We start from the raw sequence: 23,738 nt of genomic DNA on the forward strand, positions 1-23,738 counted from the left end.
AAGGTTTTAAACTTTATATTTAGGTCATTGATCCAATATGACAATTTTTGTGTATGGTGTGAAATGGGGTCTAACTTCATTCTCTGGCATGTGGAAACTCAGTTGTCTCAGTATCACCTATTCAGGAAATCATTTTTTTCCCATTTAAATGGACTTGACAATTTTGTCAAATATCAATTGGCCATATATGTGTGAGTTTATTTTTGGATTCTCAATTTTATTGCACTGGTTGATAGGTACATTCTTATACCAGCACCATATTTTACTTACTGCAGTTTTATATTAAGTTTTGAAATTGGAAAATGTAAATTCTTCCACTTTGTTCTTTTTCAAGGTTGATTGGGGTATTTGGAGCCCTTTGAAATGATATATAAATTTGATGATAAGCTTTTTTCTATTTCTGAAAAAAAAGTCTGTTGGAATTTTGGAAAAGTTTTTTCTCTAAATTTTTACTTATTAATTTTTTTTTATAGTTCATTCCTTTTGTAAAAGGAAAGAATTTGTAGATGAATAAGTCAGTTACATTTTTTTTTAAACAGCAATTAATCCTTACTACAGAGAACAACAAACAAAAGATTTGTGGCACATTATCTTTGAAAAATCTTTTGGAAATTTTTTCATCTAAAAAAAGAAAACTAACAATTTTCAGATATCATGTATGATTCCTTCAAAGGATTTTACAAGGCATCTGAATATCTAGATTGTGTTGGGTAGTATTGGCATCATATTATTAAATCTTCCTATCTATAGACTCAGTTGGAGTTATATTTATTTATGCTTATTTAATTTGTCTCAGCAATGCTTTGTAGTTTTCAGTGTACAAACCTTTTATTTCTTTGACTAAATTTGTTCCTTGATATTTTATTCTTTTGAATGATTTTATAAATTGAAATGTTTTCTTCATTTACTTTCCTGATTTCTCTTTATTGATGTAGAGAAACACATTGAATTTTAATATCTTGATCTTCTACATGCAAATTTACTGAATTTATTAGCTCTAGTCGCTTTCTTGTGTTTTAAAAAATATATATATACAAAAATATATTTTCATGTCAACTTTGAAGTTCTTTTTTCCATTTTGTAAAATTTTATTTTTTCTTCTTTAAAATACCCTGGCTAGGGGCGCCTGGGTGGCTCAGTCGTTAAGCGTCTGCCTTCGGCTCAGGTCATGATCCCAGGGTCCTGGGATCGAGCCCTGCATCGGGCTCCCTGCTCTGCAGGAAGCCTCCTTCTCCCTCTCCTACTCCCCCTGCTTGTGTTCCCTCTCTCGCTGTGTCTCTCTATCAAATAAATAAAATAAAAAAAATAAAAATAAAATAAAATAAAATAAAATACCCTGGCTAAAACATCAAATACAATACTGAAAAGTAGTGCAGGAAATCAGGCAACTTTATATTTCTTCTGACCTTAGGGAGAAAGCTTTCATTCTTTCACTGTTGAGTATGAGGCCAGGATTTTTTGGGGGGGGGGGGCTTTGTAAATGCCCTTTATCATGTCAAGGAAGTTCCCTTTTATTCTTAGTTTTCTGAAGATGTTTACCATAAAAAAGTGTTGGATTTTATCAAATGGCTTTATTAGTCAACTAAGATGATCATGTGTTTTCCCCCAAGTTCTATCAGTGTGGTACATTTCATTGATTTTTTCTTTCTTTCTTTCTTTCTTTTTTTTTTATGTTGAACCACCTTTGCATTCATTGTATAAATCCTATCTATCATTTATATAGTCCTTTTAATATTCTGATTGATTTGGGTTACTAATTTGTTGTCCAGGATTTTTGCATTTATATTCACCAAAGATATTGGCCTGTAATTTCTTTTCTTGTGATGTTTTTATCTTGTTTGGTATCAGTGTGAATCTAGCCTCATAGAATGAATTGGGAAGGAAATCCTATGCTTCATTTTTTGGGAAAATTTGAGGAAAGTTAGTGTTAATTCTTCTTTAAATGTTTGATAAACTCACCAGTGAAGCCTCCTGGTCCTGGATTTCTCTAATGATTCAAACACTTTATTCATTATAGTTCTCTTAAGAATTTCTATTTTTCTTAAGTCAGTTTAGATAATTTGTGTGTTTCTATGATTATGTTCATTACACCTAAGATATTTGTTGGTATACAATTGTTCATAATCTTTTTTTTTTTAAGATTTATTTATTTATTTGAGAGAGAGAGAAAGGAGAGAGAGAGCATGAGCAGGGGTAAGGGCAGAGAGAGAGGGAGAGAGAATCTGAAGCAGACTCCACGCTGAGCACAGAGCCTGATGTGGGGCTCTATCTCACAACCTTGAGATCATGACCTGGAGCCAAAACCAAGAGTTGGGTGCCTAACTGACTATGCCACCCAGGAGCCCCTGTTCATAATATTCTTTTACAATCATTTTCATTTCTGCAAGATCTGTATCAATGTCCCACATTCACTTCTGATTTTAGTTATTTGTATCTTGTCTTTACTTTTGTCTTTATTTCTCCTTCACTTTTGAAGGAAAATTTCACTGGCTACAGAATTCTAGGTTAATTTTTTCTTCTTTCAATACTTCAAATATTTTACTCCATTGTCTTCTTGCTTGCATGGTTTTTGAAGAGAAGTCTGATGTAGTTTTGATCATTTGCCTTTATAGGTATAGGTGTTCCCCCTCACATCAACATCTTTCAAGCTTTTCTCTTTGTCTTAAATTTCTTTCCTATAGTTTGAATATATTTTGCATAGATATACTTTGTGTGTGTGTGTTTATGCTTGATGTTCTCTGATCTTCCTGGTACTTTGGCTTCTCATTAATTTCAGAAATTCTGTTATTTTTGCTTCAAACATTTCTTCTTTCCCTTTTTCTTTTTCTTCTCCTTCTGATTTATAATTATGTATATGCTATGCCTTTTCTAATGCTCTCACAGTTCTTGCATATTCTAATTTCCTTTTACATTCTTTTTTCTCTTTGAGTTTCAGTTTTGAAAGTTTGTGTTGACATTTTGTCAAACTTGCTAATTCTTTCTTCAGCTGTGTTCAGTATATTGACAAGCCCATCAATGGTATTCTTCATTTCTCTTACAGTGTTTTTTTATTTTTAGCATTTCCTGTTATATTATCCATCTGCTTATATTACCCATCTGTTCTTGCATGTTGTCCACTTTTTCCATTAGAGACTTTGGCATATTAATCATGGGTATTTTAATGCACCACTCTGGTAACTCCAACATCCCTGACATATCTGAGTCTGGTTCTGATGATTGCTCTGTCTCATCAAACTGTGTTCTTGTTTGTTTGTTTTGCTTTTATTGTCTTTTATTATGCCTTGTAATTGTTTTTAAACCAGACGAACAGTACTAGATAAAAGAACTGAGGTAAACAGGTCCTCAGTTGAGGTTTTGTTTGTCTGGATAGGATTTAGGCTTTCCTTATGCTTTGATGTATCTGTAGGTGTCAGTGGATAAAATTTCTTCTGGTTTCATTTGTTTGGTGTCCCTTGTTTTGTCTCCCATGTTGAGGGTTCCCTGTATTTAAGACATATATTTATATAGGATGTAAAGCTTTTGAGGGTTCCCTGTATATTTAAGACCTTCTTAAATAAGGTCTGAGATATGATGTTTTTTTCAGTTCTAACTCCCTGTTATTATATAAGACCTCTATTGATGGGACAGTAAAGTGGGGTTTGGGGAAGCATTCTGTAGTGTTATGATTAGATCTCAGTCCTTTAGTTAGTTTGCACCCCTGGGTTGTGACCTTCAGAAATAATTCTCAGTTTTACCTATTGCCTTATATGAGACAAAAAGCTAGAGGGGGCTGGACTTAAGGAATTCCCTTTGCCCAGGTCCATTAGGCTGTGTTAAAACCAAAGTTAGGTAGACTCTGTTGAAATAGTGTCCCTTCAGGGCAGACCTTTTTAGGAATAACATAAAAATAACAACAAATAAAAGAGTTTACCAAAGGTACAGAATGCAAGATTAATATGCAAAAATCAATTATACTTCCAGTGAACAATCAGACAATGATTTCTAGGAAGCATTTCCATTCATATAAGCGTAAGCAATAATAAAATACTTAAGAAAAATTTTTTAAAAAAATAAATGCAGAAATTAAACACTGAGAATTCTAAAACATTTCTAAGATAAATTAAGGAAGATCTAAATAAATAGAAGGACATCTGACATTCATGAATTTGAAGACTCAGTATTATTAAGTTGGCAACTCTCCCCACGTTGACCTATAAATATCAATGTAATCTCTGTTCAAATCCCAGAAAGATTTTTGCAGAAATTGATAAGCTAATTCTAATATTTATATCTAAATGAAAAGGACCTAGAATAGTCAATATATTTTTCTTAATTGGAGAAGTTAAACTACCTGATTTCAAAGTTTACAATAAATCTGGAGAATCAATGTGGTATTTGAGTAAAGACTTATAGATCAGTGGAACAGAATAGAAAGCCCCAAAATAAATCCCTAAGCCTGTCTTACATGTTTTCCCTTTATTCCATATCAACCAACTTTCACCACTGCTGGGACAAGGGATATTTGCAATTCCTATTTTGGAGAGTATAATGATGGTTTTAGACCAATTATTTTTATATGTTTTCTTTTCCTTTTCCAAATAAGTTTCACCTGTACCATTGTATTTTGCATCTGAGGGTCCAGATAAATTGATTTTTAATTATAAGTTACTGGATCATGAGACACCATATTTAGACTCTTGAAGAAGTGGCACATTAGCTAAAAATCTTGGACTTTAGTTGTATGCTATAACTGGATGAGATTGTGATTATCTCCCTTATGGCCATAAGTGCACTCAGATATTTTAGAAAGGGATGCACAATTGTTTGGTGGCAAGAGAGGATTATTGCAGTGTATACCACTGGCTATCCACCAAAATTTATCCCCCATTTCCACTGGTATAGAATGATGGCTGAGAGCATGGCTGTCCAGCACTTGCCATGGCCTTGCCTCCCTCATGGAAGAGAAGTGGAAACATGTGGATCATCTAGGCTGGCACTAGGCACTAGGCAGGCATGTCTCTCTCTCTTTTTAAAATATTTCATTAATTTATTTGAGAGAGAAAGTACACACAAGTGGGGGGGAAGGGGAGAGGGAGAGAATCTTTAAGCGGACTTCCCACTGAGCATGGAGTCCCACATGGGGTTCTACATGGGACTCAATCTCACAATCCATGAGATCATGACCTGAGCCTAAACCAAGAGTCGGACCCCTAACTGACTGAGCCACCCAGGAGCCCCAGCAGGCATGCCTCTTTGAGAAATTTTCACTTCTTTCTTCAAGCCATGAAGAGACACTTAAAGTCTAGCCTCTAACAGGAAGTTGAGACCTCACACCAAGAATCAAAGACAAACAAGATGGAGGGAAACTCAATCTCCATAAAACAGAGTGCACAGATCTGCTGACCCAGAACACTCAACTTGGACAGTTACATAACATGGAAATACAACATATACAAGGTACTAACTTATTATTTAAGCTCTTGTTGGTGTAATCTGTCCTTACCTCCATCTAAAACAGAATTAAGAGGTAAAAAACACAAAAACAAAGACAAACCAAAAACCAAAAAACATTCACTGGGGAAAGGATAGTCTTTTCAACAAATGGTGTTATAAAAACTGTACAAATGCAAAAGAGGAAAATCAGACCCTTAGCTTATACCACATATAAGAATTAATTTAAAATGGGTAAGAGACCTAAACATAAGAACTAGAATTATAAGACTCTTAAAAGAAAACATAGAGGGAAAAACTTCATGATGCTGGATTTGGCAATGATTTCTTGGATTTGACATCCAAATCACAGGCAACAACAACAAAAAAATAGATAAATTGAACCACTTAAAATTAAAATCTTTTGTGCATCAAAGGACTCTAACGAAAAAGTGAAAAGCACTTGAGAGAATAAGAGAAAATATTTGCAAGTTATGTATCTGATAATGGGCTAATACTCAAAGTATAAAAAGAACTTCTAAAATCTAACAGCCAAAAAACCAAACAATCCAATTTAAAAAATCTGCTAATATTTTAAGTAAACATTTCTCCAAATAAGACGTACAATTGGCTAAGCACATGAAATGATGCTGAACATCACTAATAATTGAGGAAATACAAATCAAAACACAATAATATACCACTTCACACTGAGTAGAGTGGTTATTATCAATACAACAGAAAATAAGAAATGTTGCTGAAGATGAGAAATTAGATCCCTTGTGTCCTACTGGTAGAAATGTAAAATGGGCAGCAGCTATGGAAAACGGTATGGCAGTTCCTCAAAAAATTAAAAAATAGAATCATCATATGATCCAGAAATTCCACTACTGGGTATATACTCCAAAGTAGTGAAAGCAGGAACTCCAACAAATATTTGTAAACCTATGTTCACTGTAGCATTATTCACGGTAGCCAAAAGGTGAAGGCAACCCAAATGCCTATTGATGGGTGAATGGATAAAAAAAGTATGCTATATTGGGGCGCCTGGGTGGCTCAGTCGTTAAGCGTCTGCCTTCGGCTCAGGTTATGATCTCAGGGTCCTGGGATCGAGCCCCGCATCGGGCTCCCTGCTCCGCGGGGAGCCTGCTTCTCCCTCTCCCTCTCCCACTCCCCCTGCTTGTGTTCCGTCTCTCGCTGTGCCTCTCTGTCAAATAAATAAATAAAATCTTTAAAAAAAAAAAAAAAGGATGCTATATATATATATAATGAAATATTATTTGACCTCAAAAAGGAAGAAAATTCTGACACATTCTACAGCATGGATGACCTTGAAGACATTATGTTAAGTGAAATAAGTCAGTTACAAAGAGACAAATACTGTATGATTCATTTACATGAAGTACATAGAAAAGTCAAATTTGTAGAGACAGAAAGTAGAATAGGGCTGGGTGGCGACAGTTAATGCAGAGTTATTGTTTAATGGGTACAGAGTTCAGTTTTACAAGATGAAAGAAAATTCTGGAGATGGATGGTAAGAATGGTTGTACAACAATGTGAATGTACTCAACACCACTGAACTTTACACTTAAAAATGGTTACAATGTCATGTTTATGAGCACAGAGGAATAAAAAAAAGCTGCAATTTTTTTGCTGTTGTTTTGTTCTGGTTTTGTTTTGTCTGTTTGTTTTTAGTTATGTAAGACATGGCAAATGCAAAATGTTCTGAATAAATTACCTCCTCATGTTTTTGGGGTCCATTCCCACTGCACACAAAGCTTCAAACTCCACTGGCCTCCCTTGCTCTTCCCATTTCATTACCAGATATCACGTCTCACCTTAAACATTACTTCTGGAAAAGTCTTTCCTGACTTTTAGACTATATTAGTTCACCCATCATATGATTCTAAAGAATCTTGGATTAATTCAAAGCCTTCAGTTCCTGGGTAATGCCATCCTTTCCACTGTTCTATAAGCTTTAGGAGGAAAAATAGTGTTAATCTTTTTGCAGTTTATAAAAATAATCATTATTCAATTTCTTTGGAAATATATTTTCTCTCCAATTAGAAATTGAACTGTTAGGTCAAATGCTATGCCTATCTGGAAGCCTTTGGGCACTTCTGCACAGTAAAGTGGGTGAATTTGAAAATCAGAGAATGAACTGAATTTATCAAGTTATTACTTGAATGAAGTGCCTTAGATGAAAATTATCCACCATTTTTAAAGATACACTCTAATTTAGGCATGCTAAATTTAATTAAAAATATGCATTTAAATAACCCTACAATGTCAAAAATGGCCACTTGCCTTTAAGGAACCCCCTGCCTCATCCTTGGGAGCTCCACGAACAGTTGGAAGTTCATAATTGTTTGCATATTGACAATTTTCAGTGGTTCAAATGAGAAAAGCAATTCCATACTGGAGACTGTGACAGCGGGCATCTAAAGATGCAATACCAGAAAAACACCGCACCTTTTTTCACCTACCTATCCAGTATCGATTCAGTTTTGCAGAGTTCGTGAAACTCTAAGAAACAAAACCAATCTAAAGTATCCTGCCTGTAGACAGAATGAAAATCATGTTACGATAACAAGCAGTGAGTATAAAATATAAAAATCAAAGTGACAGCCCGCCCCAAACGGTAGTGACACTCAATTATAAGTAGAGGAAAAGAGGAAAACTGCCCATGTTTAACAGCCATAGGGCAGTGCAACCACATGTGCCACTCCATGCAGATGCTGTGCAAGGCTGTGGGGAGCCTGAGCACGCGGGGCCTGGGTGGGTCCCTACCTTGCTGGAGCCCTGGCAGCACCCAGAGCCAGGCAAAGCTGAACCAGGGCTCCTCCGTGGGGTCTCCGGCTGCCTCGTCCCTGCCCTAAGAAGCCATCAGGAGCTCAGAGTGGATAGGGCTGCAGAATGGGAGTCCACCTCACTGCAGTCTGCAGGGGGGCATCTGGCAATTCTCCTCGCACAGCTGACCCCTTTCGTTTCCGTGCTGCCCTTTTTTTGGTGTGTGGTGCAGGATCACAGGGAGCTGGCACTTCTAATTTATTCTCCTTTTCTCTAGCTAAATCTAAGTGGTTCTTTGTACTTTTACCAGTCAAATGGGTCAGGTCTCAGACATGCCCTTGAGAACTGCAAACACTCTGAGCTGGAACCATCTGTCCAACCTCTCACACTAAGAGACATGACCAAACTTAGCATCGCTTCTAGTACTTTAAGGCCATGTCCCTGGGATGACCCTGGCCCCTTTAAGTCCCTGCCTGGGAAAACTCAAAGCTACCAAAGAATTTACTCCTTGTTTCAGCCAAAAACCTGACATAGGCCCATAACTTCTCTTTTTCTCAGAACATTTACTTTGGAAAACTTGGCATCCTAAATCCTTCCTCTGTCCTTTTGAGATGTACAGCTCTCTTCCACAACCCAGTCATTTCTCAATGACTCAACAGCCATTCAGGAAGAATAGGGCCCCTGTTTCCCTGTCTCTGCAGAGGGTAGGAGCTTAACTTCCACAAGCACCAGGTACTTAGCAGTCAGAGATGGCCTAATCACAGCCCTTAAAATCCTTGGAGACTTGGGGCGCCTGGGTGACTCATTCGTTAAGCGTCTGCCTTTGGCTCAGGTCATGATCCCAGGGTCCTGGGAGTGAGCCCCACATCGGGCCCCCTGCTCGGCGGGAAACCCACTTTTCCCTATTCCACTCCCGTGCTTGTGTTCCCTCTCTTGCTGTGTCTCTCTCTGTCAAGTAAATAAATAAAATCTTAAAAAAAAAAAAAAAAAAAAATCCTTGGAGACTTGTATGTTAGCACATCTCAGTGTCTAAGAGGCATCTCCTCTCACCTTTTCTTTTCGAGTGGTAGAGGTCAGGTTAGGCTGGTATCTCTTCCCTACTGCAGTAGTACTGAATAAAACTGCCATATATCCCCTAACTAGTTCCAGGTTTTGTGCCTCTTTGATATCTTGTCCTCTGTGTGAGCTCCCCACACTGCCATGTCCTAAGAGACATGCAACCTCCTGCTGGCCTGCACTGCCTCTACTGCTCAAAAGATCACTGAGAATTTGATGTTCGATTTAGGATATCTTCTAAGAAGCTAATATTCTGTGAGGTGGCAGAGTGTTACCAACTGAAAAAGACCAACCTAAAGCCACATTCTTAGTCTACCTGAGCCCTCTGCTGTGTGATTTGGCTTGTCCAAGTCATTCCCCCCTCCCACCAGGTAGGCTGCATATTTCCCAGGAGAGTCTGTCTGGCCACAAGTTGTTTTTGGTCTTGGTAATGGGAAGAGACAAGAGCTTTAGGCTTACCCTTGCAGGTGTGTGCCGGCCCTGATGTCTGCTCCATCCAGCTCAAATGCCTGACTCTCTGTTCTATTTTTTCCACTGTTCATATACAGTTTTGCTTACCTTTAGATCCAATTTTAACACTTCAACACTCCCAGAGAGCTGAGCAAAGTAAGGGCGAGGAAATGTAGCCTAGGAGCATCTTGCTCTTTACTGGTGGGTGAACTTGCAGATTTGATGCATCCTGAAATTCCAACAGTCTTTTAGGACTTCACTAGTTCACTCTAGATCTAATTTTAATTTCCAAAAAATATCAGAGTTGACAGTGACTTTGACCAAAATTATGTAATAATTATGTGAAGGATCCCTGTAGGTCATAATTTCCAGAAAAGTTAAAGGTTATTTTCATTATTATGCTTAAATCTAATGTGTTGAATAATAACACTGTTTCATCTGCATTTTAATGATTGTATAATTTTCATATAGATCAAAGTTTTTATAGACAAAAATTTTTTTATAGACCTACCTGCTGCGAGATCTGCATGAGAAAGGGAAGTTTCACCTAGGCTACGAATGTTACTCCTATAATGTTCTGAAGTGTAAAGTTAATATCCTGTAAAAGAATATTTTGTCAGGAATCCTTTATGGTATCTGTCAGTGTGAGACTGGACAACGGCCACTTCTCTGTGTCATATGAAGTCCTTTTAAGCAGGAGGTAGAAATTCAAGTAAAAATTAATGATGATATAAAAATCTGTTTCAAAATACATATATACATTTCTCATCCATCAGGTTGGTGAGGACATTGGGATGGATTTCGAGTAGTTACTTAGAAGACAGTGGAATGCATCCTCAAACTTGTGGAGACATAGGACAAAGAGAGAGGGCATACGGAGTACAGATTAATATTTTTCAGAAAGCTAGAGACTTAGGGGTCATGAGGGTGTAAAGAGCAGTATATTTTTTGTTGCATTTATAATAGACATTTTTCTTTTATGCTCAGATTGGAGTTGAAGGGAAAAAGACAAAGTTGATGGAAAAACTAATTTCAAAAGCCACAGAGAGCAGCTATGCCAGCGTATAAATTGCCAAAACATTAATGTTATAGAATATTATTTTCCTTCAAAAGAATTTGTTTGAGAAAACAGATCAGCAGTCCACACAGAAGGCCTATCAAAGTGCTTTACTGTGTTTTAACCCCCACATTTTGGGATTATTACTTGTTTTATTTTTTTTATTTTTATTTTTTAAGATTTTATTTATTTATTTGAGAGAGAGAGAATGAGAGAGAGAGGGCACATGAGAGGGGGGAGGGTCAGAGGGAGAAGCAGACTCCCCGCCGAGCAGGGAGCCCGATGTGGGATTCGATCCAGGGACTCCAGGATCATGACCTGAGCTGAAGGCAGTTGCTTAACCAACTGAGCCACCCAGGTGCCCTATTACTTGTTTTATATCTAAAAGTACAATAATATATATTTCTTTTAAAATGGTGTTTGTATGATTGTATTTTGTGCTGTGTATTTATTAGTTGGCTATGTTTAAAATACTATACAATATTTTTGTGTATCTACTCACAAATGACAAAGACCGTAAAGAAGTCTGCCCCTTATAGAGCTGGTGTGGGAAGGCGAGGAGACAAAGCAAGGTACCTAGCAATGAGCAGCCCTGTGATGACAATATGACACGCTGTTTATAGCATTTGGATCATAATTTTAAAAATCATAACTGTCATGGTGTTTAATTTAAATACATGTGGCTATTCTAAACACTACTGACATGACAGGAAAGATAACCTTCCAAAGTTTTTTCCAGGAAGGTTAGTGGTTGGTGCTGTGTTAATGCTCAGATTATGAAGCTGCACAGTGAGCATCAGAGCTGAGGAGTCAGTTAAGGAGAGCAATGTAGGAGGGTGGCTCTGGCAGATCCTTGACCTAGACTTTGCCCAGTCTGATGAAGTACAGTGGTCACCTTTGAACTCAGAAGCATTAGTGGGTGCTGTTGATTTCTGCTCTTTGAAATGTCCATAGAGTAACATTATCTATAATTGTGGTGTAGGGCTAAGCAATATACTGGAAATATTAAAATGTTTAGATGATAACCTCAGTTTTTTGGAAATTATTATAAGACTTTTCTCAAATGACTTGGAATTTATTAATTCAAAATACATTACTGAGGATATTAGATCACAGTAATAACTAATGTTTGGATAGAAACTTATAATTTACCAAGGTTTTTCCTGTTTTCTCATGTTTTTCCTTAATAGAGAAAATAGAAATGAATAGCCTATTTCTCAGCTAATAATTAATTAGCCAAATTAGTTCAATCAATATAAAGACATAAAGTATGTATTTTTGGAAAATCTCAGTCACATTTTGGGTAACCAACACTGATTGAACCAGCAAGATGATTCCTAAATCTCCTTGTCTCCATAGATAAAACCTCTATTATCTTACTGTCTCTCTTTCTTCCTCCTATTATCCCAGATCTTGCCCTTTCCTCTTCCATTATCTCCTGGTTTTTCTTCTGCTCTTCTTGTCTCTTCTTCTCTGTTCTAATATTTTCTGAATATCAACATGATTCATAACAACTCTGAGACCTCTGCATGACATTTAAGGTCTATTTGGCTATGCTCTTGAATATAAGGAACATTGGAATCGAACAGGAGCAATTTTCATTGAGTTTGACAATGAGACATTTGTATTTATCTAGGAGTGTTCAAATTTATTTTCCTTAATATTTAAGGCATTTGCTTTATAAGCAATTATTAGATCTAAGAATGTGGCAATGCATATGGAATGGGTTTCACTTAAGAAGCGACCTCAACTTTATGTAATATTTAGAGAATTCAACATGACTATAACAGACATGGATAAAAATGTAAAAATATTAGTCTATATAGAGTATAATGAATACTTACATAGAAAACACTCATACCCATTATTCAGAGTAAGCAATAGACATAGTGTTTCTTTTCCAAACCCTCCTCTGGTCTTTCCCAAACACTTTCTCCTTCACTCCACCAGTTATAACCTCTATCTTGACTTATGTTGTAATCAACTTGTTTTTCTTTGTAGTTTCAGCTCCAATGTATACGTTCGTAAAAATTCAGTTAGTTTTGCCTGCTTAGGAACTTATATAGTTACCATCAAATTATAATGATTCTATTATGCCTTATTCCTTTGGTTCCATATTATAAGAGTTATCTCTATATTGTTGCTATAGTTCATTTATTCTCACTGCTGTAAAATATTCCAATTTGAGAATATACCAAAGATTATTTATCTTTCCTGACATTAATGAATATTTGGATTCCTTCTAGTCGGGACCTATGATAAACAATGTGGATAAGGAAGATCCATGTAATGTGTTGCCAGGGGCTCATTGCACTCTCTCTAATGATTCCTGCCTTTTGGTCTTCACACTCTGTGTACTCAGAAATTCACTCTCAGTTTCTATCATAGTTGCTCTGTGTAGTTGGTACCAGATGGCATGAGTGAGGGATGGATGGCCCTTGAGAGGTTAGGTTATAAAAGTCTGTTGCTCCTTGTTGGGTGCTCACTGGCTCCCCTGCTCTCTCTGGCTCCCTCTGTCTCTTTCTGTCTCTGTCTCTCTATCTTTTCGGTCTGACTATCTCTCTGTCTCTGTGTGTATGTGTATCTCTATCTCCCTCTTCCTCAGATTTCTTTTTTATTTTTAAAGATTTATTTATTTATTTGAGAGAGTGAGAGAGAGTGGTGGGCAGGGGAGAGGAGAGAAAGTCTTAAGCAGACTCTATGCTGAGCACAGAGCCCAACACAGGGCTCAATCTCACCACCTTGAAATTGGGGCCTGAACTGAAACCAAGAGTTGGATACTTAACCAACCGCACCACCCAGGTGCCCTCTTCTTTAGATTTCTTGCTCTGGAGGAAGACAGCTTCCATGTTGTGAGTAAACGTATGAGGAGGCCCATCTGGTAGGAAACCAAGACCTCTAGCTAATAGCCCCTGAGGAACTGAGTTACCTCAATAACTATGTGAATGGGCTTAGAAACAGATCTTCCATTTGAGCCTTGAGATAACTGCATCTCTGGACTGAAAGGTGGACTATAACATCATGCGACATCTTAAACCAGAATAATGCACTAAACTTCTCCCAGATTTCTGACAGTGAGAGAATGTGAGATAATGAATGTGTATAGTTTTAAGCTTCTACTTTTAGGGATAAATTTTATGCAACAGTATATGTAATTAATGTGACATTAGTCTTTTTCAAACACGTACCCAAGATTGAAATTGTTGGGCCACAGGTTTTGTGTATATTCAGTTCATTAGATAATGAAAATATTATTTTCCAGTATAGTATAGTGATTATATGGAAGCTCCTTGACTCCAAAACATCACTGTTACTGAGCATTGGTACTGCCAGGCTTCTTAACTTTCAACAATGTAGTGGCGGGGAGCTGGGGTGGCTCAGTTGGTTAAGCATCTACCTTAGGCTCAGGCCATGATCTTGGGGTCCTAGGAACGAACCCCTCATTGGGCTCCCTGTTCAGTAGGGAGTCTGCTTCTCCCTCTCCCTTTGCCCCTTCCCCCAGCTTTTTCTCTCTCTCTCAAATAAATAAAATCTTAAAAAAAAACTAAAAATAGTTAGATAAATAATGTAGTGGCAGTGTAATTGTATTTCAGTGTGGTTTTAACGTGTACTTCCCTGGTTACTAATGACATGGTACACTTTATCATATCATTAAAATACCATCTGATTTCTCTTTGTTGTTAAGTAATTTTTCAAATCCTGTGATCATTTATCTACTGGGCTATAAAAATATTCTCTCATGCTAATTTTAACTTTTTGACTGACATATTTGGATCTTTGATCTATATGCAAGTGCTTTTATGCATGTGATATAAAGTATGGGTTTTCTTTTCATCCATGTGGATACCTATTTATTAAAAAATTTTAGCCATTTCTTTTGGATTAGCAAATGTCCTTAGGCAAAAGGAGATCTGAGTGCTGGTCTTCAATCTCAGGGAACTCTTCTTCCCATAGATTTTGGCCTTATAATTTTTTTCCATCTTGTTAGTTTTTGAAAAGCTTTGAAAATCACTTAATAAGTTTTTGTCTGTGAATTTCCTGTAGCATTTTCCATTGTCTTATTTAGGAATTAGTCTGAATTATTTAGCCTACTATTACTAGAATAAATTTCTACTCAGCTATTTTAAGATTTACAGTGACTTTTAATATAGATAATGGATAGTCTGTAGTATTTTAGGGTATATTAGCTTCAATACCTTGTTTCATATTAATTGAATCATAAAAATATCTCATTAAAGTCAACCTGTTGTTGAAAATCAATAAATATATGTTATGTGCATAAATTCAATTGTCTATCAAAACCAAAATGATTAGGCATATTTTATTGTATATTTTAACTATTGATGCAGTAATGCTGACTAACAAACCAGCCCATAACTTAATGGCTTAAAATGATATTTATTTATTCTAGTCCATGCATCTGGAGATGAGCCCAGCTGGGTTTGGCTCCAAACTGCAGGGTTGGTCTGGGATGCTCCTGTGTTCTCCTGTTCTCCATGGACCTGCAGGACCAGTGGGCTAGTGGAGCATGCTGTTCTCAAGACAAAGGCAAAACATTTCAGGTATATTTCAAGCTTGTACTTGTGTTACTTCAGCCAAAATCTTTTTGTCCAAAGAAAGTCCCATGCAGTGAAAAGAATATTCCTCCCCCAGTGGGAAGAACTGTAAAAGGCAAAGAGTGTGAACTCAGTGTGGGGAAGAACCAGGTGAATCTACCACTTCTCTATACAATATACAGACACTCATTTGAAAAATGGTGTTATCCTGGTATGCAAGCATGCTTTAAGCAACATATAATCAGTTTGCAATGGTTATTAAAATAGGATGATTTTTTTTTTCAATTGCATTTAAGATATTTGCTTTTTGTGTGGAGAATATTTGAAGCTAGATAAGCATGATTCTTAAAACTCTTTATGTATAATACTATGAAAATGTAGCATAAATTTCATATATCAAATATCATGAAAAACCATTCAACAACTAAATTATTAGACACATTGGACCCATATCACTGGCATGCCAAATGGTGTATATTACAGTGTTGGGAACTTCAGTATTTTCACATATAATATATAGAGACATTAATCTTATATTTTGATCTATATTAATCATTGGAGAGCCAGGGCATTTTAAAAACTGAATATATCTGTGTGAATAATGTTATAATTATGTACTTCTTCCTCCCTTTGTCTCTTTTCCTCTCTTCCACTTGGCCATGCATTGTAGCTTTGTTTCCAAATTAGAGCACAAATGCACAGAATCAAAACCTTGCTTCTTTGAAATTTTAACTCTTAGAACTATACATCCAAACAGCCAAAGTTATTTAGCAAAGAAGTTCTTATTTGTTTTGTTTTTTAAGGCAATTAAAAAACACAAACCAAATCAGTGACAGAGGAATTAAAGATATTGAAGTTTTTCTGGCAAAACTCTAACTTCAGTTAGCAAGAAACTCTTATGAAATGCAGCAATGTAAACTATATTAAGTGCTATTAGAGAACAGCATATAGGATGACAATATTAACACTCTCAAGCAGAAAGTTAACTGAAATTACATTAAAATTAATGTATTTATAACATTTTCCTCAGTAATAAAAGTTAAAAGTGGAGTTATAATTCTGATGAGTAGCAGGAAAGCCTGTCCTATAAGCATATCCGAATACTTGAAAAGATGTATGATGCAGCACACAAGTAAAGAGAGGCAATCCTCAAAAGCCAGAAACAAAGAAGGACCTGAGGGCTGGAGCAATGAGCTGGTGCTATTACAACCCAGGAAAGTGGTGGTGTTGCTACCTGACCTGTAGTTGGTAGGGAATTGTGTTTTAGCACCCTAGTACAAGCCTAATTAGATAGAATGTCTATGGCTTGAGAAAAGTAGAGAATTGGAATTAAAACTCTTGCATTAAGCTATAATTCCAATGAAAGAGAGACTAAAAATCTTCAGCCACTGGCCTAGGAAGACAACAAAGAGGCTTCTCCCTACTGGAAAACTTTTATGAAAAGATTCTCACATGAAATATCTAAACTTGGGGCTTAATGTTGGCTGGAATGCAAATTTTCAAAAACAACAGTGTATGAGAAATGGTAGGCTTTTTAAAAAGATTTTATTTATCTGTTTAGGAGAGAGAGAGAGCACAAGCAGGAGGAGGGGCAGAGGGAGAGGAAGAAGCAGATTCCTCACTGAGCAGGGAGCCCCTATGCAGGGCTCGATCCCAGGACCCTGGGATCATGACCTGAGCTGAAGGCAGATGCTTAACCTACTGAGCCAACCAGGTGCCCAAGAAATGCCAGTTTAAGAAGTTAACAGAGGGCACCTGGGTGGCTCAGTTGGTTAAGCGACTGCCTTCGGCTCAGGTCATGATCCTGGAGTCCTGGGATCAAGTCCCGCATCGGGCTCCCTGCTTGGCAGGGAGTCTGCTTCTCTCTCTGACCCTCCCCCCTCTCATGCTCTCTCTATCTCATTCTCTCTCAATTGAATAAATAAAATCTTTAAAAAAAAAAAGAAGTTAACAGAAAACCTGGTGCTAAGTCAATGATACCTCTGGGATCATTGCAGGAAAAAATGAAGAAAAAATATCACTCTGGAGGGAGAAATCCTAACACTCACAACCATACCACCAGTTTAAGCTGAGTTTACACTTAAACATTACAAACCTATGGTGGAAACAATCCACCTTAATTAGCAAACAGAACAAGTAGAAGGATTAACATTACAAGGACCTAAGCTGTTTAAATAACAATGTGAAGGAGAGCATAAAATACATGTTTAAGTGGTCACAAAGATGAAGTCAATATTTAAAGAAAGGAGAAGATTCAGCATTAGAATATAAAGGCAGATTTTTAAAATAACGAACTATACCTTTCTGGGAAGTATAGTCATTGAAAAGCTTCCTTTCAGTGGGTGAGAGAATACAAGACAGACACATCTACAGAGAGAATCACCAAGCTGGAAGAAATGCACAAGGAAATTTTCTGAAATACAGTGTGGTGAAGAAAGCTTCATTGGCATTGATTCATTTTATCCTCACATTAAGCTTAGGAGGTGAGTACTAATACAATGACCAATTTAAAGATGAGGGAATTGAGGGAGCCTGGGTAGCTCAGTCGGTTAAGCATTGGACTCTTGATTTCTGCTCAGGTCATTATCTCAGGGTCGTGGGATTGAGCCCCATGTCGGTCTCCATGCTCAGAGGGGAGGCTGCTTGAGATTCTTTCTCCCTCTCTCTCTTCCACTCCTCTCTCTCTCAAATAAAATCTTTAAAAAAATAACAAAATAAAGATGAGGGAGTTGAGGCACAGAAAGATCCAGAAACTTGCCTTCCCTTCCTCATGAAACTATTGAATCAAAGGGCCATTATTCAGAATCATGGGGTTAGTGCTATGTCTACATCTCAGCCACACAACTCTGCTAGGTTATAGAATATATTTCTATGGTTTTTACAGATATATTTGAATTTTACATGAACTTTAACTATCTTTTTTTTTTTTTTTCTAAACAAGTTGCAGGGATAGATTTTTCCTTCTTCCTGCAGAGCATAAGGAACCTAGAGTAATTGAACCACGTATTTAAGGTATCATCAAGCTCCCTCCATCTTAATATCATGCACAGATTTTTTTTAGCTTTACTTTTTTTAACATTAATTACTATAGTTGTTGCAGAGTATAGTGACATTTTATCAATATTTGTGCTTTTCATGGTTTCTTTTCTTTCATAACTTTGTTCTGGATTATTGTCCTTCTTGCTTGAGTATATCATTGAGTTATATATATAGTGCTTGAGGGTGGTAAAATATCTTCGCCCTTTTTTGGAAAATGTCCTCTCTTTTGCACTCTTTTTTTTTTTTTTTTAAAGATTTTATTTATTTATTTATTTAAGAGAGAATGAGATAGAGAGAGAGAGCACGAGAGGGGGGAGGGTCAGAGGGAGAAGCAGACTCCCTCTGAGCGGGGAGCCCGATGCAGGACTCGATCCCGGGACTCCAGGATCATGACCTGAGCTGAAGGCAGTCGCTTAACCAACTGAGCCATCCAGGCGCCCTCTTTTGCACTCTTGAATGATGGTTTGTTTTGGCACAGATTTCTAGGATTATTGGTTTTTCTCAGCCCCCTTGGAAGACAGTGGTCCTTTGTCTTCCAGTTTCTGCATAGCTGATAAGTAAACTGCTTTCAGTCTTTCATAATCTAAATGTTTCCTCTGCTAGATTTTATTTTTCTCTTCATTTTTTTTTAATATTCTCCATTTTTACTACAGTGTTCCTAAGTTGGACTAATGTTTTTTTATCTTGCTTGGAAATCAGAAGGTTTTTGAGTTTGTTTTTGGTTGGAAGACATCCTTATTTCTAGGAAAATCTCTGCTATGATCCATTCACATATTGTGTCTCTCATGTTTTCTCCATTTCCTTCTTCTAACACTCTAAGAAAACCCAAATTGGAGTGTTTTGATCTATTATCTAGGTTTTGTAACTGCCCTTTGATGGATTTTATGTCTATATTTCTTTGTTACATCCTGGGTAACTGCTTCATGTTTATGTTGCAATACTCCAATTTGTTTCCTTAACTATGATTAGTCCGGATTTTGTCTTCTTTTTTAAATTTCCATGACTATATTTTTAATTTCAAAGATTTCTAGTTCTTTCTAGACCATTTTTGGTTGTTTCATTTCTACCCATTTTTTTTTTTAAGATTTTATCTATTTATTTGAGAGAGAGAGAATGAGAGAGAGCACATGATGGGGGGAGGGTCAGAGGGAGAAGCAGACTCACTGCCGAGCAGGGAGCCCGATACGGGACTCGATCCAGGGACTCCAGGATCATGACCTGAGCCGAAGGCAGTCGCTTAACCAACTGAGCCACCCAGGCGCCCTTTTCCTACCCATTTTTAAAGATCAGAATTCCTTTTTTTGGTTCGAAAGATATAATTCCTCAATTAATCTTTTTGACATTTTAAATATGCTTCAGTCCTTCCCAGACTAGTTCATTAAATAGTTTTATCTGGAATGTTTTCATGTACTTGATATTGATTTTTTTAGCTGCCTTTTTAGCAATAGTTTTTATTGTTCTGGTTTTTGGAATTGATGATTTTAGACTCATACTGAGTGGAATTTTTTTCTTTTGCTGACTTACCCTGTCCATAGGTTTATACGTAGATGTCTACTACCTTCCTGTTTGACTCTTCCTGGTTCAGACTCAATCCTTTTAATGAATCCTTTGGTCTTCTGTCCCACAATGATAATAACTAATAATTACCACTTACTGAGTACTTGCAATGGACCAAGTATTCTTCTAAGTGATTTGTTGGTATTAACTCAGCACATTCAGCTCCCTAACATAGGCATCAATTTTATTCCCATTTGATAGATGAAAAAAGTAAGACACTGAAAGTTTAACTAAACTGCCAAAGGTCACAGGATGTAAGTATGGAGTCAGGATCTGAACATAAATATTCTTTCTCAAGAGCTTATCTTAAGCACTTCATTATTACCTTGAGCTTTGGGAATATCTGGTCATTGCACTTGGTTCAACCCCTGGAGTCAGGACTGCAGGGTGTAAGGGGGCATTCATCCTTTCTGGTGTCCAGTAAGTGTAGTCTTATGCAACAGTTGATGTTGAGAGTTTAGCAAAGCTCCTCCACAGTAATGTTGCCTTGGTATCCATTTTGTTAGGCCAGGTTGCCTGCAGGGACCACTGACACTAGCCCCTCATGCAAGCTTGTGCCCTAGATCATAGCCCACAGAGTCACCAGCAACTTTAAGTTCCTAATATGACTTTCCCAGCAACTACTGCGAACAACAGTTCCCTCTGCCTCCCAACTCCTTCCTCTTATGGGCCCCTTACATAAGACTCTCATGGGGCTTACCAAAACCGCAATTGTTTGAATTGACCAATTTGGCCTTAGCCTGGGATCCCCAAAGTGCTCTACCCATAGACCCTAATAAAGGCCTGTGTCTCTGTCTGCACTCTGCCTTGACCTTCCGTGTGATCCCTGGAGGCATAAAGAGTACTTCCTCCAGGACCTATGAGTAATAACCTCTATTTCACTTTCTCCTGTGGTCTGTTGTTGAACAGTGACTCACCATCCGGTATCCTGTGATCCACTTAACAAGGGTTAATTTGACAAATTCATAACAGTTGTGTTGTCAGTTCAGGATCTGGGAAGCTCAGCAGGATAACCCAGCTTCAAACAGGATTGATAGATTCTTTCTACCTTTCTGTAGAGGTGTTTTTTGTTTCTTTGATTTCCTCACTTCCTACATCCAACTCTCTAGTATGACTTCTTACAGCTGCATTCATACTTCGATTGGGCGCTTTAATTTCTGCTGAATGGTGTTGATTTTAAACCTTGTTTCTTCTGTTGAAGCATAAGCATATGGTGCCGTTTGTATCAAAAGTCTTCAATCTCTCTCTCTCCTAGGCTTTTTGTTCACCACCAGAAAAGCACTATTTGGAGAAGTCATGATGTCTTCCAATACAGATTTGCTAATTACACAATTGTAGTGCTCTTTTTAAAGGCAAAAAACAACAGCAACAAAAATCTCTCCACGCTTCAAGCTATTTGGTGGACTGGCATTTGTCCCTGGCAGGAACATCCAGAGGTTCTATACTTTTTGGACTATCATATTTTTCCCTCTATTTTTATTTGAGGATTCTTCTGAGGATTCTCCTGCAGTTTCCTCTTTGTTCACTGGGTGTAAGGCAATATAATTAAAGTTCTCTCAAAGCAGCTTGTGGTGTGGCAGACCTGGAATGCCCTTCCTTGTTTTTCCCTCACCTCTGTGTCACATCATCTGCCTAGTCATTTTTAAATTCAGTTTACCATGGAAATGTTCCATATATGAGCACCCCTATAAGGGACCGAGTGGCAGTTGATGCCACATATTGGATGGAACATGTCTGATTAGGAGTCACTCTGAACTGCTCACCATCTCTGGGTAACTTCTTCCACTTTCCTATTCTAGGGTGAAAACCTTAGATTATAAATGCAGGTTATCTCCTAAATTTTGTAAGTCTGCCTTATTTTGCTTGAGCTGTTACTTTTGATTTAGCACCAACTTCTATATTCATAAGAAGTAACCTTCTAATAATCTTTCATACCCTTCCAGTCCGCTTTCATATCCTTCATTTGCCCCACTAACCCTACGAGACTATAATGTCTGTTGCCAAACATCTTCCTTTTTCTTCCCTGTGGGTAGCTTCTCTATCAATGGGAGTGGTGTTCCAGAATATCCCTCAGAGATTAAATAGTATTTACTCCTATCAATATGTCTACTTCCCCACCAATTTCTTAATCCAGCCCTAAAATTAAAATTCAGTATATATAGAACTGAATGGAAATTTTATTTGAGATGCCCATCACAGGTCATCGAGGCCTCAAAATCACCTTATGTCATGCTCCAGACCATCCTCAAAGACTGTAAGTTTCCCTCCACATGAGCTCAACAAACAGCAGGTGCTTTTCAGGTTGTGGGTCATCCCTAAGACTTCCTTGTTCACAGTAATAGGAGGAGTTGCTATACTGAAGAGACCTCCTATTTGACTTAGGCTAGGAAGTGCCTGTCAGCCTTTGAAATTCAAAGGAACCCAAAAATCTCATAGGTTTGGAAAAATCTGATATTCTTTTTTTTTTTTTTTAGAGAGGGAGGGGGTTGGGAGGGGCAGAGGGAGAAGGAGAGAGAATCTTTTTTTTTGTTTTTTTAGTTTTAATAAGATATTTAACACAGTATATCCAAAATATTATCACTTCAACATGCAATCAATATAAAAATTATTATTTAACTTTTTCTCATAATAAGTCATTTATTTATTTATTTATTTATTTAGAAGGAGAGAGAGAATCTTAAGCAGGCTCCACACCCAGTGCAGAGCCCAATCTCGTGACACTGAGATCATGACCTGAGCAAAAATCAAGAGTCAGACACTTAAACAACTGAGCCACCCAGGTGTCCCATGATGTTCTTTTTATTCCTAGACTGTAAAGGCCTTTCCTGGCAGTATCCAGACTTGTTAACTTTCCGAACACCTATACAGAAAACACATTACATACCTTGCTTGAATTAGCCTGTATGATTATATCCTGTTTGATTTTTTCAGCCAAGGTTGGTTCTATGCGAATCTGGCCTGGACAGTAGATTGTTTTTAAGAAATCATGTTTTCTTGCTTCCTATTCTTAATATCACATGACTTCCCAAATCTTACCACTTATGCTTTATAACCAGAGGAGAGTTTGAGGTATGGGATGTGGAAACTATGGGGACTTGACACATTAGGTTTAAAGATGAAAGTGTTCATCCTCACATCCTATCTGTCTAACCCCAAAAAGGTACTTGGAAATATTTCCTCACCTCCTCAACTTCCTATCTCAAGGGAATTATCTATACACATCTTCTAAATTATACATGTTACAATAAAAGCTTGTCAACAGTAACTTCAAAATAAAACTACAAAAATAATACAGAGGATAATCAATAAGTATTCTCCTGCTTTATGGAAAGTCCTTATAATATGTTTATAATAATATCATCAAATTAGCATGGTATATTCAAGAAGATAGAAATATATCTAAAATTCCCTGATACTAATTATATCACTTATTTAAACATTTAATAATCTCATTGTCATGAGCATGCTATGAAGGTGCACACACAAGTTGTGTCTTTCCACAATGTCAGCTTTATTCAATCATAAAGCAAAGTTAAATCACAATTATAAAGCGGGTTCAGGATTCCAAACTCAATGACCATTCACCATGTGATTAAACCTGGCTTCTTACGCAGCACGCGGAGCAGGGCATAAGACAAACCGCACAACAAACAAGCTCACAGAAGGTTGCGGGAAGTTAAGGAGCCAAATGTGAAGTCTGTGGGCGTGCAGTTGAGATAAGGCCTCGGTCTGGTCCGGGTCAGCTCTCCGGCTCTCAGTGTTCTGATGTTCAAGCAGCAAAGGATCTCGGTTCCGTTCAGAGATCAGTCCGGCAGAGCCTTCGG

The 23,738-nt window shown here is 37.3% G+C and overlaps 1 long non-coding RNA gene across 3 annotated transcripts in view; it reads left to right on the plus strand.

Moving 5' to 3' along the window:
- Nucleotides 1-23,738, plus strand: part of LOC118542114 (uncharacterized) — a 235,307-nt gene that overhangs the window by 24,680 nt on the left and 186,889 nt on the right. For all 3 annotated transcript variants that reach the window (XR_013447901.1, XR_013447902.1, XR_004920422.2), the window contains exon 2: nucleotides 15,174-15,324. This is a non-coding gene — a long non-coding RNA (uncharacterized LOC118542114). The remainder of the gene's footprint in view (nucleotides 1-15,173; nucleotides 15,325-23,738) is intronic.

The sequence above is a fragment of the Halichoerus grypus genome, chromosome 5, assembly GCF_964656455.1.
Source record: "Halichoerus grypus chromosome 5, mHalGry1.hap1.1, whole genome shotgun sequence".
Lineage (NCBI taxonomy): Eukaryota > Metazoa > Chordata > Mammalia > Carnivora > Phocidae > Halichoerus > Halichoerus grypus.